At 39.1% G+C, this 14669-nt stretch overlaps 1 protein-coding gene across 2 annotated transcripts in view; it reads right to left on the minus strand.

Annotated features, from left to right (window-relative positions):
• ADAMTSL1 (ADAMTS like 1) overlaps positions 1–14669 on the minus strand; it is a 352419-nt gene that overhangs the window by 160514 nt on the left and 177236 nt on the right. The window lies entirely within an intron of this gene.

A 14669-nucleotide genomic window follows, 5' to 3' on the forward strand; every position in this document is an offset into this window, starting at 1 on the left:
ATTTGCACCCTCTGATAGTCATCAGCTCCATACATCTGAAAGATAAAAACACTCCAAGTGCTGTTCCTACCATCCCCTGAGAGTCTTCTGCCCTGAAGCAAGCTCACAGATCAGAACTTAACTTACTCAAGTTGACAGAGTAATTACGTTGTTTTGTTCATTCCAAAAAGCCAGATAGACTGGCACAATAAATTAAGAGTAACTAAATGAGAGCTGATCATTTTAAAATTGCTTAACTTAGCTCAGAGTGTGTGCAAATTGGCAAAATTCAATGGATAAATTGTCTGAAAGAAAGAAAAGTAAGATTTGTAAGACACCTGTCCAGCCACTTTCTCTTATTTCCCTCTATTTCCATTCTTTCTTCCATCAAGGCATAGCCCAAACCTGATCTTGTCTGTCTGTTTGGGCAGAGTGGGTTTTCCTCCCTGCAAAGAAACCAAACATGGTTGTTTATTTTGACAGGGAGAGTTCAGTCAGAGGCTAGCATCAGGCAGGACAATGGCAGAATAAAGCAACAGGCCATCCACTCAGCTGTAACTCCCTGGCATTTCACAGTGGACGTCTGCTGCATTCCTTATGTTGCTGTTCATTCACCCTTCAAAGGCACGTGTCCTTCATTTTTTAACCAGAGCGTGCATTTTAGAAGGCAAATATACAAACGTCCCTTGCAGTCTATTTGGCTGACACAAAGAAAGCCAGTCCTTTTGAAAGACATTTAGATCTGGTTCAAAGAACACTGAGGTGAAATGAAAACTGTCATCAAACTAAAGAGGCTCAAGAAAATAACACTGAAGACAAGCTGAGTATTAAAAGAATGACTTAAAAGGAACTCCAAACAATTTTAAAACTTTTTTTTTCTTTTAATTTATTTTTAAATTTTTCAAATAATTCCAAAAAAGGAAGTTAAACCAAGCACACAGAAGGCAAGCTCTCCTTTATCAGCTCTGGTGAAGGACCTCTACTACTCTGATCCTGCTGCCCCATTTTTTGCACTTTTGCCAAAGTGGACTGTGCTAGCTGTGCTGAGTAACTTGATGATTCCGTGTTGTTACCAGCCTCCATTTTCAGTTTGCTTCATGGCATGCAGTATGTAATGGTATTTTAAACACATACAGTACTTCCTTCTGCAAAACAGGTTTTGGAGGGTAGTTTAGATGAGTAATTGAGTCAGTTTTAGGTTTCCGTAGCATTTAGTATGATGTAATTTTTCTTTGGATCTACTGCTAGGAAAAAAAGCATGAATTAATTTAGTCAGTGAGGCATAATGTTGGATATGTCTAATGAATGAGTGACAATGATTTGACACTATCAGTTTATCTTACCTTTATTTAAATGCAATATGATTTATTTTCAACACAATGGTAAATGGGTAAATGTAAAATCTAAGGTAAGGTAAGTGTTCAAACTCAAAATGTGGTTGATCCCCACAGCTGCAGAAGATCACACATGCACCAATTTTACAGATGCCATCCATCATCTAGATACAATCTCATTAATAGATAAATGTGAGACAAAAGGACCGGGATGCCAGTTTATCAAGTTTATTTCAGCTGTTTTCTGAAGGATATTTTTAGAATAAAACTTTGTGTTTGTACTTTTTTGCAGCTAAGAAAGAAGTCTGTATTTATGCTTTTACTTCACAAGAAAACTAAAAAATGGATTCTTGTCCTGGTTGTTTAGCACTGGTTGAAAGCCCAGTCAAAGACATAATTATAAAGGGTTGCAAGGTAAAATCACATAAACCAAGTACTCTTACCTCATCACAGATTATAAGCATCAGCACAGCGAGACATTCTAAAGGTCCAAATTTTTCAGAAATAAGTTGTACTCCCACCCAGAGGGGAGCCATGTGCCTGTTATTTGCATTCTGAGATTTGTTATAAGACCTATATATTCCCAGAAAGCATGTGATCTCAAGCTGGAACAGGCTCCAAGTTTTTTTTTAACAAGTGGAATAAACATAATTCATTTCAACTCTATCCACGTTTAATGTTAAAGAAAGTACTGTGGTTTTCTTTCTTGCAAACTGTACAGTTAAGCTTGTGCCTGAAATTCTAGCAATGCCTGAAGAGCCAAATCTGAAGAAGATTATGGTTACACTGCAGGCTTAAGGAATATCTACCATTACAAGCTAAGGATTCACTGTTCAGTGCAAACTTTTTGTAAGGATCTTATACCACTAATTCATAGTTTTTAACCACTTTCAACCAAGCCATCTAAGCTGAGAAACGTACATAAAAACATGAAGTTACTGTCATAAAGAGTAAGCTGGGAAATAAAACAGAGAAGAAAAACAAAACAACCAAACAACAACCAGAGCAGAGGCAGGTACGGCCTCTAAACATGAGAGAAGCAAAGCAGCCACCAGCTGAAGCTTGCTTCAAGTAACACTCCTGTTTTAGAAGTCTTTTATCCCTATCGGAAGTACCCAGGTTGGTACCTTTCAAATATCAATATATGCCAAAGGAGCAGAATGCAGACACTCATCAAGGTTCATTACAACCTGCTGCTGATTACAAAAGAGCTTCCTTCCCTATCCTGTCCATCCAGGTGGATCTCAGTCTGAGATTCCCAGGAAACACTCACTGTTTTGTCCTGATATCTATAGCATCAGTGGTAGAAACGTCACTCCCTGAAAGCAATTTTCTTATAAATGACCTGCATAAAACAACAACAAAAAATCAAAATCAGCTCTTTCTTTATATCTCATTACACTAATACACAATTAACCTGAGGATGATCCTGCAGCTAACACCCAGTACAGCAGCTGTAGAGGAAAGGGGGATGAGGATGCCTAAAATAATCCTCAAAGGAGAAGGAAACCTTATGCATTTATCCAAGAGAGCAAGAAGGATCATGTGTACAAAATAGAAGGATGAAGAAATGAACTCCTTGTCAGTGGATAAATCATAGCATTGAAAATCTTTAAAAAAAAGGGGAGAGGGAGAAGTATTTAAAATATGACTTGAAAAAAGAGCTTCTTAGAATATAACAAAATTAGTCTGACTAATAAAAGAGCTTGGTGTCCAATTTTACTGTAAAAAATTCTAGCATCAGTGTTTAATGGTTATTTCTAAGAGTTGTCAAGCATTCATGTTGTATTCAAACTATGAGCTGAATAGCAGGTCTTTCGTACTCTCTCCATTAACTCACAGTATACACAGAAATCTTTTACAACATCTGGAATAGTATGTGAAAAACACAACAAGTGTCACACATCTTTAAATCACAACAGCTGCCTGACCATCCAGGAGCTGCATTCCTGATGAGAAAACCATGTCTCTTTCAGGAGCATGTGTGTACACGTGTGTATGAATGCACAGAGGGAGAAACACGAAAAGTAGCAAGACCTCTGCTCAGATCTGAGACCTACAAAAGTAGTTCAGCCTTAAGAAAATAAATGTCTTAGTCACATACTGGAATTTAATTTAAAATTTTCCTTGGAACTGTAGTATCCCTACAGAAGCCAACTATTTGTCAGTGTCACACAGAGAAGAGTGTGTATAAATGCAGATCATGTTATTTCATTGCTCTTTGGTTACAAAGGTTTCCAGTCTTCCTCCTTCTTCAGCAAAATGTTGCTAAATTCATATTTTTCAAGACACTTGTATGTTTCCTAGATTAAACAGCAATATAGGTAGCACAAAATGCAGTTAACCTGTTGTTGGAGTAAGGCACTGATACAGAGTTTAAGCCACAGTTATTTCCCAGATGATATGCATCACTGGGTTTGGTTAAGAAATTTGGATCATCTGTTTCTTATCATACCCCACTGTTTAGGGGTATGATGAACTGTCAGTGACAATACGCAAGGCTCTTCTGAGGCCACTTTTCTTTTGCTACTGTGAAAATGATATTAGGGACAAAAAAAAACCACAGAAAGTTATCTTTCCCTATTATGTGGTCTTTTTGCCCTTCCTTTTCAGATACATCCAAGCACATCCCTGTATAAATACTTGCCAAGCCATACATTCTCTTTCTTTTGAGTAATCTTTGATCATCCTTTGATGTTAGCTTGTCATTGGAGTCAACTACATACTTCAGAGGGTACAGAAATGTCTGTAGTGAACGAGGTAGAAACTGCTTTCAACACTTACCTACGTAAGAGCAGGAGACAAGGCCAGTAACCCCATCCCTTTTAGGAAAATTGCATTTCTAACTTCAACTAATGTAAATATACGGTTTATGAGAATTCATTTTCACAGGGTTGTCTATCTTTGTTTCATTCCATCCAAGGTAAGAGATGGATTACAGTTCAGATAGGAAACTGGTTGGAAATCTCTGGCTTTTAAAAGAAGCCAATGCTGAAAAAAAAATTACAGCTAGTTGAATTAATATTGGTAATTACTGTCAAACAAAGCGTTGACATGCAAGACATTTCTGACTAGCTGTGGAAACATTTCTAAGCTATTATCTTAGAAATATCATGAGTCAAATTTCTTGGCATGTCCAATTTCAGTGCACATGTACAAAAAACTAATGTATCTAGGCATAAAATTGCACATCACTTTAAATAGTACTGTATAACTGAAGCACATCAGCTCTTCCAGTACTATTTTTTTTTAAGAAAAGATTTTTTAAGATAAAACCTATCTTGAGAGCAGAATAATTAATTGGAAGCATTAAGATTCCTCATGGCAGTAGTTGCCCTTCAGTTCTCACTAGATATCTGCCCCCTTCATGCAACTCATTCAAGTAGAGCTCCTCATGGTATCCTCAACACTATAACCAAGAGCTGAGTAGGAATGAACATCAATCTGTTTTCCCAAACTGGCTGTGTCAGGGTCAGAATGAATTAGTGTTGCTCAGCTGGTGTGACAGATAGCTTGTGTTCCCATTACCCTGACCATATCTCATGAAAAGACAGTGAACCTCAGCCAGAGAGCTGCCAGCCAGACACCCTGAGAGGGACTACACAATGCCTGGCAGAATCCTTCCGCAAGGAAAGGATGTTCTGATTTTGTGGAAGTTAAAAGAAGATGGAAAGAGCAAATGCTGTACTGCCCAAGCTGCCAGAGCTGCTTGCTGCATTTGAGGTGCTGAGTGACCATGGGTGCAATTATTCCTGTGATTAACGGCACGCTATACCCTACGGCCAAATCAAAAGGATGTCTTTGCAAACTTCTGCTAAGAAACTGACTTCTCTGCTAAGCAATCTGGAAAGAAGTAGCTGAGGTAAATATCAGAGCTCTTGAGGTGCAGTGGCTGTACCTCTTGCACTGTCTCCCTGCTCCCTGGAGGACCAAGGCTATCTCCTGTCTAGTGTAAGGCTGTGAGCAGAACAGTCCAAGCTCATTTGCCCAAGGCTTCCAGTCTTGGAAATTAGCTTAGGAACTTTTGCCTTCTTTGCACTTGCAAGATCAGGCAAAACACCTGTGAAGAGCTCATGAGAGTACTTCCTATGGAAAGCCCCTGGCACTGGAAACCCTTGATTTGAGTGACTGTGATGCAAGGAAGGCACTGGCACAGAAGCACACACATGTAAGAGTATATACTGCACTCTGGGAAATTAATTTATACTCAGACTTTGCCAGTACAGACAAATGGGTCAGGATTTATTTTCTCATTTCAGCTTCCTAGAAGGGAATAGACCAGAAAAAAAAAAAAAAAAATCCTAATCTTTTTCTAGGTTTTTTTTTCATTTATTCTTTCTTCAGAATCTAAACCAGCTTCTTGGGGTAAGATACCTTGATGAAAAGGTGAGAACTGGAAATCTCACTGAGATCTTCTTGCAGATTTTCAGTGTTTATTCTGGTCCTATGAGCAGAGTCAACAGGGAGAGAAATAGGTGGACAATTTTTCTTTACCCTGAGGAAAGACACCCAATCACCCAATGGACATACTGTTAGCTCAGCTCTCAGGGACACAAGTACAACTTTGCTGTGGTATTCCATTCTGTCCTGAGTTCTTTTTGTCTTTTAGTCTTAAACAGTGTAGTCGTGCAAGGCAGGCTTATCACTATGAGTAGATGCTGAACATATCTGCACCCTCTGGCAGTCATCAGCTCTGTGCATTAAGTGCTCTCTGAAGGATCAAAACATTGCCAGTGCTGTTCACATTGCTCTGTTGGATTCCTCCTGCCTTCAAGCAAGTCACATAGCTGTATATATACAGTCTTCTAAAACATATCCCCATGACCCATCATAGAAGAGTACATGCCTTCTAGTCTGCAAGAAAAAGGGAAGAAATGATAAACAGTCATCTCAGTACTTTAGGAGCTAAACAGTCAATCCCAAGGCTGGGCTGGAAGTAGTATCCCGGGAGAAATGTGCCAAACGTGAGCTCATTTCTTCTTCTTAAAGGGTAGCAGCCAGCCAGGGGGATTGCTGGCAGAGGATGGAGCTGACACCATATCACTTCAACACACTACATGCTGCGCTCCCTATAACATTTTATAACAGTGTCTTATAAAAATCAGATCAGTCCTATCTCTCACTCCAGTTACCCATATGAAAATATACACCAGGGGAGCAATGCGAATACAAGAGCTCTTTTTCTTGCTCTCGCAGACCCAAGTTATAGCACCCTGTTGTATTTAAATCCTGCTGTACTGGTGTAAACACCAGGCACGGGTGATCCAATACAGAGCAGGTCCAAGCTGGCTCGACCTCAGACTTGTCGCCTAATTGACTCAGAACAGTTTTTGAGGCTAGGACTGGTTCAGATGCAGGATGGGTGAAATCACTTTCCAGAATTCGGAACCCACCCAATAGCACAGGTTCAAAAGTGCATCTTACTCTCAAAGACTTCAACTTTCACATAGGAAGGACTGGGGGCAGGAAAAGAGCTGAGAGGGGTGCAGAGAAAGGGAAGAAGAGAAAAGGAAAACTGTAGTCTATGATAATGCCTAGTGCATGCTACACATTTTCTAAGAGCCAAGAAGTGAAAGCTGTATGCTGGCTTGGCTGTGTTTGTTGGCCTCAAAGAAAAAATGGCCCACATGAGGCAGGCAACTCCAGCTCCATGGTTAAACCATTGTCTTCCTCCAGGACATGGGGTAATATGTTGAAGAAGTGCATGTTAGCCATTTTCCCTTGGTTTAGTGAGCTGACCTTAGGCTTCAGATATCCCCCCAAATTAAATTTCTGCAGAGGCCATAACATCTAACCATGAGTCATTTCATGTGCCTTAACCTGCACATGGGCTGGATTCAGAAATAGTGCTTTGGAAACTCCAGACTAGAAGACCTTGTCATGTAAACCTGGAAGGAATCAGGCTCCATGCTCCATGAAGCAGGTGGTAACCCAGCTGCCTTGGTTACATGAAAAGATGATCAGGAGGGAATTCAGGGAAGGGAGAAGTCTCCAAGGGCTTGTGCAATTTCAGATAAACACCCACAATTATGAAGTTTATTCAAAATAAATAAAGTCTTCTACTCTTTGATGGTCTGCCATCTCCCTTAGTTACCTAATGGAGCTGTCTTATGTGTTTATTTTAATAACAAAGGGCCATAAAAAGGATTAAAATATTAAGCCTTAATGGAGCCAGAAAAACTGAAGGAGATGTGTTTATTTAAAAAAGAAAAAGAGGGAGAAGGAACAAAAAAAAAAAATTAAAAAAGGAGACGGCAGACAGGTAGACAAGTAGAAAGGAGGGAGGAAGAAAGGAAGGAAAGGGCTGGGGAGGAGAACCCAGAAATTATGTAGATGTCAGGGGGAAGTTCTTTACAGAGAGAGTGGTGAGGTGCTGGAACAGGCTGCCCAGAGAGGTTGTGGATGCCCCATCTCTGGAGGTGTTCAAGGCCAGTTTGGATGAACCCCTGGGCAGCCTGGTCTAGTATTAAATGGGGAGGTTGGTGGCCCTGCATGTGGCAGGAGGGTTGGAGCTTCATGATCCTTGAAGTCCCTTCCAACCCTGGCCATTCTGTGACTGTGTGTGAAAAATTTCAGAGATCACAAAACATTTTACTCTGTATTAATCATTAAACAATTAATCTCAAATTAATGTAGATGTTTCTTTAAAGGAAAATGCTCTCACAGAATCACAAAAGAATTGTGAGATTTGGAGGGGACCTCTGGAGATCATCTACTCCAACTCTCTGCTAAAGGTTCCATAGAGTTGGTTAAAAAGGAAAGTGTTCAGGAGGGTTTTATCTCCAGAGAAGACTATCACCTCTCTGGGCAGCTTTCTCAAGTGCTCTGTCACCCTCGCAGTAAATAAGTTCATCCTTACGTTTGCATGGAACTTCCTATGTTCCAGTTTGTGGCCACTGCCAGTCATCCAGTTGCTCAGTACCACAAAAAAGTGCTTGGCCCCATCCTCTTGACAACACACTCTTTAGATATATATATAGCTATGATAAGATCCCCTCTCAGACTTCTCCAGCTCAGCCTTTCCTCATAAGAGAAGTGCTCCAGGCGCCCAATGATCTTTCTGTCCTTCTGCTGAACTCTCCCTAGAAGTTCCTAAACTGGGGAGCCCAGAACTGGGCACAGCAGAATACAGATGCTGCCTTATCAGGGCAGAATAGAGCGAAGATCACCTCCTTGGACTTGCTGGCCACACTCTTTTTCCTGCACTTTAGCATACCATTGGCCTTATTGAAAACAAGTATAGACTGCTGGCTCATGGCCAACCTACTGTCCACCAATACCTTGGTTCTGCATCACAGAACTCTTTTCCAGCAAGTCAGCCCCTAATCTGTACTGATGCATATGGCTACTCTTCCCAGGTGTAGGGCTCTACACTTTATCCTTGTTCAAAAGGTTCCTCTCTGCCCAATTCACTAGTCTGTCCAGGTCTTGCTGAAAGGTAGGACAGCCTTCTGGCATGTTATCCACCTCTCCCAGCTTTGTATCATCTGCAAACCTGCTGAGGGTGAATTGTGCCCCTTCATCCAGGTCACTAATGAAGTTTTTGAACAAAACCAGACCCGGTACTGAGTCAAGAGACTCTGTGTTGTGGTCAAAACCCTCTGAGTACTCAGCTGTTAAGACTTTGTAGTATTGACATGCAGGAATTTTCCAGGAGTACCAAATTATAGATATTTTTTTCTCCATCATTTTAAATTGAGTTACAAAGATGTAAGAAATTCCAGGTTATAAGCAGTTGCTGCTGTCATTCTACCCTCTCATATCACACACAGTGAAAAAAAATCATGTTTTTTTTTTCTCCGCAGATAAAATGAAAGACACATCCACATTTTGGAGCCAGTATGTTGCACAAAAGCCAGTCTTCATCTCTGGTAATCCACTTCCTTTTGCCCTGCTGATTACAAGCACTGATGTGTGGCCGACCCCCTCACAAGACTGCTCAAGTTCGAATTAGCAGCGAAGTGAATGTTGAAGTTTTCAGTTTCAGAGATTTCTGTTGGTTTAATTTCACCTCCCCTTCAAATAATTTACATCATTCCTCTTTAAAATGTGTCCCTGGCTAGACCTTTTAAGAGAACCATTGTCAATAACACAGTAACTTGAAAATCTCCCCCTCTCTTTTTTAAACAGGAACTATGAAAATGTCATATCCAGAATATATTCACAATCATAATCCATTCACATTCCTTTTAATCCAAAATGAAAAATGAAAGTACAGCCCTGGGCTTGTTAAGGGCATTTATATTAGCCTCAACAACAGATGCTTTTAACAGCCCAGGTTTAGAGAAATTTAAGTCAGTCAGTCAGTATGTAAATAAATAAATAATCCACCAATCTGATACCAGCACCAGAACAGTAGGACACCTTATTGCTTCCTGTATTTCTTTTCACTTTTGTTTCTGTTGATATAGCACAGGATCTGAACAACACACTAGCAAACTTCAAACAGGGACTGAGATTATATCCAACAAAGCGAGAAGGGGAAATTTGACACCCCTATAGTATATTCATATGGAAACAAAATGATTTATATTCATTTTATGGGACAGTTTTAATTTATTATGAATTGCATATAATTTCCTGTCTTGTTCCTTTAGTAGTCTTGGAATTTATTTCAGGATGTCTTACGTTATCACATACACTTCCCTCTGCCCTGACACCCTCTCTACTAAACTTGCTCTAAAAGGAGTCCCTGAAATGCAGAAGTTTCAGGGCAACCTCTAAAGGGTTGAAGCTTTGGAAGATATTCCATAAAGGCAATGAAGATGAAAATTAAAACTATGAAAATCGATGTGCTGAATAATTAGTGAACATACCACTTCTTTCTCTGCACAAATAGATGAAGGGACTGGTCAGGGAGATGTATTCAAATAATTCACAGGTGGCAAAACTATTAAGACTCCTGCATATGCTTGCCTTGGAAATCCCAGAAGCTATACTCTCTGCTTTCTTTCCCCCAGTCACTCGTCTATATCGCTTTCCAATTTCACCAGAATGTTAGCTACTTTAATAAGAAATTTGGAGAAGCTGGGCTCTGGCAGCAAAAAGAAAAGAAACTGCTCATATGCAAAATGAAATTCTAATCAAGGTACTTAAAAAAGAGTTGGGAACAAACTTAGGGTTAATAATGTCATAAAATGTCATCTCACTGTCAGTGTGAAGATACTGATTTATATCAGTCCTCAGTGTGTACATTCAGATTGAGCCACAACAAACAAAGCCACCAGTAAAGCTGTTCTGTTGAGAATATGAAAATTGGCCACTCAGAGGTTTCACTAAAGGATATTCATGACCAATACTTTCTGGAAGTATTTTAATTTCTCATAAACATGGCATTAAAATACCACATGTAAAAGCTCACAAGAAAAGCAGTTACAAAATAAAAAAGATTGTACTGGAAAGAAGGTGAAATTCAGTGTACTGTCATTTCATTTAGATGAGGAAAATGAATTTATATAGCTGAAGAACTTGGTCTCTAATTTCATCCTATACTATGCTTATATAGATATCAAAAGTTATTATTCTGAGAAGAGCATTTCCCACTTCCAAGGAGATGGGCAGAAACTTAAATGCTGATAACTCCATAAAATGGTGGGAGAGCCTATAACAGAAGATAAAATGGTACACACAATTATATTGTAAGAAATGTCCATCTATTATTCATTTTCTTTCTGAGGTTTGCCTGAATATATACTTATGGCCTAGGAGATCACAGGGCTGGAGCACCTCTTCAATGAAGAAAGGCTTCTCTTCAATGAAGAAAGAGACTGGGATTGTACAGTGTGGAGAAGAGAAGGCTCTGGGAAGATCTTATTGTGACCTTCAGGACAGAGTTACTCTTTATCAGGGAGTGTAGGGATCAGACAAGGGGGAAGGGTTTTAAACCATTCTATGACTCTATGTTATAGGACCTTCAACATCCAAAGCTAGTCAGCCATCTGTTAAGACAAGCCTACTGTCCATATCATGGTATGAAAAGACAGTAATGCCCAGAACAAGTACCAACACTTCTTGCTGCACTTCATACCAGAGGATGGTATTCTGATGAAATTAGGTGTTTCGTGACAGCTTTTGATTAGTTGCTGTCTACTACATGGGAAGACTTCTTTTGTAACTGTTCCCGGCTTGGACAAGAACATTTATTTCTCCTTTTCCTGTTCCTCATCCTAACACCATAAATATGAATGATATGGATAATGTGTTATAAACGTATTCTCTCTGACCTAAATTTTCTAATTGTTTCTGTAAGGGTGATACTATTCTCCTTCCATCCCTCACATGACACACAACAGACTGCCGTTTCCCTATTCTTATCCACATAATTGCTGCCCACACAGCTTTGACTTTTCTTACAAGCTAAAGCAAATAGCTATGAAAAGCAATTTAGATAAAAGAGTGACTGCAGGTTCAAGGAAGAGTTCCTTATTGCTGGAAGGCTGCAATAACGTCTGCCCACAGGCTTTTCTTCTCCAGACTGAGAAAGAGTAAATAAAGTAAGTAAAGAGTAAATAAAAGCAAATATAAAAACTCTGAAGGAGAAGAAATACTAAATAAGCCCAAACACAGTGCTACATGTGAAGAAAGTGATGGAAATGCAGACCTAGTTGCATGTAGATGTTCATGTAAGAAGCCGTGTCTTTCATAGACATGAGCTGTTCAGAGTATGATGGCATGGCCACAAAATTCAGTGGTCAGAAGTTTTGTATTCCTTTGCATAAATAAAACTTAGGTTTGTATACCTAAGCTATGAATTTCAGCGGATTCTGTTTGATCTCACCAATAGAGGAGATCAAAAGCTAGTCTGCATACAATCTATGTACAAATATATATATACACATTTAGGACCATGTACTGGAAAATCCTTCTCTACAGCTATAAATGTAGGAACAGATAAGCATGCACACAACAGTAGAGAGACCCATCTACACATGAAAGGAAAAAGTGTCATGTACATGTGGATATAAACAAGAAGCATTATATTCATTCCACTGGCTAATTGTGGTTGTGGTCATCCAAGACAGACACAGCTAGATAATAGGGGAATACAATGCCAAAGAGCCTGGAAGGGATGGACTATTGTATTTGACTATTTTCCATGTACAAAACAGAATAGAAAAAGAAATCCTCAAAAAAAAAAAAAAAAAAAAAAAAAAAAAGACACCAAGAAAAAAACAAACCAAAAAACCCACACATGTGCTTTATTACAGTTCCTAGTGTTAGTTCTGTGAATACCACAAGAGCAACCAAGAGAGCTAAAAAAAGCTGCTGAAAAGATGCAAACAACGAATGCAAATGTGATTAAATGCCCTTCTGACATGAAATGATTTGACTTCAAATTTGGATGAACACACATGTCAATGGCTGGTTATGGTTTTGGCCACATTCCCTTTGAGTTAGACAACTGTGATTTGCTTGTGCTAGGCTTTATTTTTAAACCGATAGAAAGGGAAACCTTTGGAATTGAATGCCTGTTCTCTTTTGTTCCTCTTAAAAGTGGTGTGCTAATATTTTCTTAGCATGCAAAAGTTCACAGAGCAGTGAACAAAATTCTCCATCAGAGCAGTGAACAAAATTCTCCAAATACCTGCTCAGTTTGGAAAGAGAGAAACAATCTTTTCAAGTTACTTTCAATCTGATTTTAGTTTTTCAAGACAAGTATCTAGGGTTATATTCTTAAAAGTATCTCTGACAGTACCCAGTTGCCATTTATGCCAAGAGAACAAGATGTCTGGGCATGGAGCAAATTCTAAGGCAGATAACAACCGAACTGCAAAGTCCACAGATCTGTCAAGCAACGTAGTCTTCCACCACTCAATGAAAATGATTTCTTATGAAGAAGAATATGAGGAGTACAACATTTCTCCAGGTGGTCTTCCTTGAAGTAGACTATATTTGCTGGCTAACAAGACATTACTCTTGATGTTGCCTCTGGACTCCTCCATCTCTTTAACATTATGTGCACAGAGTCTGGAACAGTGCAATGTCTGAGCTATGCAACCTCCTTACGGGGGCAAGAACACAAAACAAAAGAAGAACCTTTCTTTATAGCATCTTACTGAAAATACAGAAGCGTTTCATAAATGATTGCAGGATTAATCACGTGAGTAGCTGACAGCAACTCTTACTGCTTAGAAGTTCTAAGAACTAGAACACTTCTAATGATGCTGCTGGAGTACCTCATGACTAGAGTCTGCTCAAGTTGCTCCCTATAGGCAAGAAAGAGGTTTTAGGGACACACAAGACTAGAGAAACAAATCAACCCAGGCATAGATTTCCATAGCTCTCATACTCATTCCACCTACTTGACTAAGGGCTGGCATCTGTAGGGCTAATAGACATGTTTATAAACCCTATTCAGTGCTTACTTTTTCCTCAGAAACATCGATGACCCATACCCTGTATGAACTCACACTGCAATAAGCTACAGTAGCAATATGGTTATCTTACAACTAATCTCTGTCTCTATCCAAGCTAGAAGTAAAATTCTGGCATGTTTACCTAATCTCCTGCTGAAAGCAAGTAAAAGATTTCCCTGACTGTGGAGGGAGTAAAAGAATGGCCTGATTCAAAAAAGAACGTTAAGCTTGCTTCACATCGCTATTCTTAAGGCACAAAGAGATTTGGTGGGAGGTGGGGGGGAAATCTCTTGAGGCAGGGTAAGTCATACAAATAAAAACTAGCATAGTATGGAATATAATGCATAATAGCTGGCAGCAGAATGCACTATTTATTTTCATGAATTAGGGACTGAGAACTTAAGTCACAAGAAGGAGAGTGAAGTATAAATGTTATGAGTATGAGCTTAACATGGGGCCAGATCCCACAGTCCTTACACAGTTTTGTTGAGTCATATCTCCTGTTGATCTTCTTTGAATTAATACTGAAGGATTGGTTCATACTGTATTACAGTCATCAGGCTATAAACTTCTCATTTCCATATGTGAAGGAGGACCGGTGCCTGACTTTATGCCATTCTGCGTGATTTCAGCATATGGAAAACAGATCTTGAAACAAACTAGAAATTTAAATCTCTAGTGTAAATTGCTTTCTTAGTTCTAGCAACCAAACGGAATTTAGTGATTAGACATCTAAAAGTTTTCAAAAAAAATCATACCATTATTTTTATTAAGCACTTGGGATATGGTTATCCCACTAATTTAGGTCTGGATGTGATTAGTAAAAATGCATTGAGATTAATTTACAATAATTAGAATAGACTTTCATACAGATAAGTAGGAAGTAGAAAGATGCAAGGATTTATAAAGTTCATTAATTTTCTTTAAGGTTCTTTGTTATTCAAATGACTATACTTAATTAAGTCTCTAGAAAAAAAATAAAAACAAAACACCAAATCCA

This window comes from Tympanuchus pallidicinctus, unplaced genomic scaffold (genome assembly GCF_026119805.1).
Source record: "Tympanuchus pallidicinctus isolate F22 unplaced genomic scaffold, pur_lepc_1.0 scaffold4, whole genome shotgun sequence".
NCBI classification, from domain to species: domain Eukaryota; kingdom Metazoa; phylum Chordata; class Aves; order Galliformes; family Phasianidae; genus Tympanuchus; species Tympanuchus pallidicinctus.